The following is a 4,283-nucleotide window of genomic DNA, read 5'->3' as shown; positions in this document are numbered from 1 at the left end:
GCACCAATAAAGTGGAAGAATGGAAAATAAAACAGAATCTTCATGTGTTGTCTATAAGAAAAATGCCTTACACACAAAGAAAAAGGTAGAATAAAAATTAAAACATGGGGAAAATATACGAAGCTACTTGAAATAAAAAACGAGCAGGAGTGGCAATAATAATCTCTGGTAAAATAAACTCTATGGTAAAAACTAGCATATGAAACAAAGAAGGATATTGTCTCATGAGTAAAGGGTCAATTGAACAAGAGGACACAACCATAATAAATATCAATGCTGCCAATGAAAGAGCCCTGAAATACAGAAAGCAGTCCTTAACAGAATTAAAGAGAGAAATACACAAATGTTGAATAACAGTGGAAGATGTTAATACATCACTTTCAGAAAGTACAGAACAATCAGAAAGAAACTCCACAAAGACAAAGAAGAACTAAATAACACAATCTAACAACTTGACTTCACAGATTTAGGCAGAACATTTAATCCAACAACAGAACAATACACTTTCTTTTCCAGTGTGCATGTACCATTCTTCAGAACTGACCATGTTTTAGACCACAAAGCAAGCTTCAATAATTCTAAAAACATCAAAATTCTGCAAAGCATCTTTTCTGATCACAATGCTGTAAAATCAGAAATCAACAATAGGACAATAAAGGAAATAAAGTCAAACACATAGAAACTAAATAACACACTACTTAAAAGCTATTGGATAGTAGAACAAATAAAAAATGAAATTAATGAATTCTTAGGTGTGGCACTGTGGGTTAGGGTGCTAGACGGAAAAGCCATTTGACTTCAAAATCTGTGGTTCAAGCTCACCAGCTGCTCCTCAGAGACCCTATATACAATCACTATAGGTTGGACCAAATCGACAGCCCTTAACAACAACAACACAAAAACTAATGAGAATGAAAAACAAACTACAAAAACCTTTGGGACAGCAAATACAGGGTTCAGAAGACAAATTGTAGCAATAAATTCACACATCCAAAAAGAAGAAAGAGCAAATTCAACACATTAATACAATATCTCCAACAACTAGAAACAGCAGCAAAGTAAACTTACAGTAATCAGGGGAAAAGAAATAATAAAGATCAGAGCAGAGATAAAGGAGATGTAAAACAGAAAACTTATAAAAATAATCAACAGGACAAGAAGCTGGTTCTTTGAACAGATTAATAAAATTGACAAACCATTGGCAAACACAAATAACATGCATACGAAATCACCTGGGTGATGTCACAACAGAACCAATGGAAATCAAAAGGATAATAATAGAATACTATGCAGGGTTGTACTACAACAAATTTGAGAATCTAGCTGAAGTGGATATATCTTTTAGAATAATACTATCTACCTAAATCACACAAAGTGAAGTAGTAAACTTGAGCAGACCTATAACAAAAGAAGAAATTTATGCGACCATCAAAAACTGCCAGCCAAAATAAATCTATGCCCAGATGATTTCATTGGTGAATTTTATGAAACAGTCATAGAAGAGCTGTCACCAATTCTTCTCAGCTACTCCAGAATATAGAAATGGGTGGCAAACGTCTTAATACATATTCTAAAGCAAGCATAATCCTCACCAAAACCAAGGAGGGACATCACTAAAAAAGAAAATAGTAGATTTTCAATATCCCTCATTAACATAGATGCAAAAATTCTCAAAAAAATCCAAGCAAATAAAATTCACAATATGCCCCCCCCAAAAAAAACAAACAACAACAACAACAAAAAAACCATTATGATCAACCAGGATTCATATAAGAATGCAAGGATGATTTGACATTTATTAAACAATTGACATAATCTACCATATAAACAAAACAGGAAAAGAACCACATGATCATATTGATTGATGTAGAAAAGTCATTTGACAAAATCCAACACTCGTTCTTGATAAAAACACGCAACAAAGGAGGAATTGAAGGGAAATTCCTGCACATAATTAAGAACATACATAAAAAAACAACAGCCAACATCACTGTCAACTGATAGACACTGAAAAGATTCCTTTTGAGAACAGGAACCAGACAAGGATGCCCTTTGTCACCACACCTATTCAATATTGTGTTGGAAGTCTTAGCCAGAGCTACAAGGCATGAAAGGGAAATTAAAGGCATACAAATTGGAAAAATAAAGCAAAATCTCTCTCTCTCTCTCTGTTTGTAGATGATATACTCTAAATCCCAAAAATTCAGTGCAAAAATTATTAGAACTCATTGGAAGATTCAGCAAAGTGGCAGGGTCTGATATCAACATACAAAAGTAATTTGGGTTACTCTAATAATGTTAGTATAACAAAAGCATACTAGTAAAGACAACACTGAAAAGGAAATTAAGAAAACTGTCCTGTTTACAATAGCCACGTAAAGACTGAAATATTTAATAATAGATCTAATCAATGAAACAAAAGACCTATACAAAGAAAACTATGAAACACTAACACGCGAATCCAAAAGAGATTTACAAAAATAGAAGAAAATATCATGTTCATGGATAGTCATAATATTTTGTAAATGTCAATACTATCCAAAGCAATCTACATATATAACAGAATCCCAATCCAGATACCAACAACATTCTCTAAGTATCAGGAAAAAAATCACAAATTTTATATGGAAGGGAAAGAGTTCTCATATAATCAAAGCACTGCTTGTTGTTGTTGTCAGGTGCCATCGAGTTGGAACCAACTCATAGCGACCCCATGCACAGCAGAACGAAACAATGTCCAATCCTGGGCCAACCTCACTACTGCTGCCACACTTGACGCCATCAATGATGCCACCTGGCTGATCCATCTCGTTGGGGGTCTTCCTCTTTTTCTCTGACTCTCCACCTTACCCAGCATGACATCATTCTCCAGCGACTGTTCCTCCAGACAACGTGTCCAAAGTAGGAGAGACGAAGCTTAGCCATCTTGGCCTCCAAGGAGCACTCTGGCTGCACTTCTTCCAAAACAGATCTATTGTTTTTTTTGGCAGTCCATGGCACTTTCAGTATTCTCCTCCAACACCACAACTCAAAGGCATCAATTCTTCTATGATCTTCTTTATTCAGTGTCCAGCTTTCGCATCCATATGAGGTTATTGAAAATACCATGGCTTGGGTCAGGTGCACCTTAGTCCTCAAGATGACATCTCTGCTCTTCAGCACTGCTTAAGAAGAACAAAATTGGCGGCCTCTCACTCCTTGATTTCAAAATTTACTAAACATTTACAGTAGTAAAAACAGCCTGTTATTCATACAATGAAAGTTACATAGATCAATGGAACAGAATTGAGAACCTAGAAATTAATCCATCCACATACAATCTACTGATCTTTGACAAAGTACCAAAATACATTAAATGAGGAAGAGATAGCCTCTTCAACAAATGGTTCTCACAAAACTGGAAATCAATACACAAAAATTGAAACAAGATCCATTTCTCACCAACATACAATAACTAATTCAACATGGATTGAAGATCTATATGTAAATCCCAAATCTATAAAGATCATCAATGACAAAAATAGAGATAAACTTAAGCACTCTAATATATGACATACACAGACTATCAAACATTGCAAAATGCACAATGGAACAAAAAATAGATGACTGGAGCATATCAAATTAGAAACTTATATGCATCAAATGTTTTTCAAAAAACGAAGCCCACAGAATGGGAAAAAAGTTTTACAATGACATGTCAGACAAGGGACTAGTCTAAAATCTAAAGAAAGCTACACCTCTACAAGAAAAAGACAAATAACACAATTTAAAAATGGGCACAGGACATGAGCAGACACTTCACCAAGGAAGACATTAGACATTTAGACAGCCAACAAACATGTGAAGAAATGTTCACAATATCTAGCCATTAGAGAGATGCAAATCAAAACAACAATGAGATAACATTTCACACCAGCAATAATAGAGAAGTTAAAAAAAGAAAAGAACAATAAATGTTGGGTAGGATGCCAAGAGACTACAAGACCTGCCTACATTGCTGGTGGTAAGTCAAATGATCCAACCACTCTGGAAAACAGTATGGTGTTTCCTCTGAAAGTTGGAAATATAAATATCTTCTGTTCCAACAACTCCTCTACTTGGTATATATCCATAATTAATATGAGCCAGAACAAAAGTAGATATATGCACACCAATGATTATCATAGCACTATGCATCACACTGCAAAGTCATTTGAACCACAAGGTCAGTACTTCAAGCTCACCAGTTGCTCTTTGGAAACCCTATCGTGTCACTATGGGAACCTAATTGATGGCACTTAACA

This window comes from Chrysochloris asiatica, unplaced genomic scaffold (assembly GCF_000296735.1).
Source record: "Chrysochloris asiatica unplaced genomic scaffold, ChrAsi1.0 scaffold00592, whole genome shotgun sequence".
Classification (NCBI taxonomy): Eukaryota; Metazoa; Chordata; class Mammalia; order Afrosoricida; family Chrysochloridae; genus Chrysochloris; species Chrysochloris asiatica.
Note: the sequence above shows the minus strand (reverse complement) of the source record.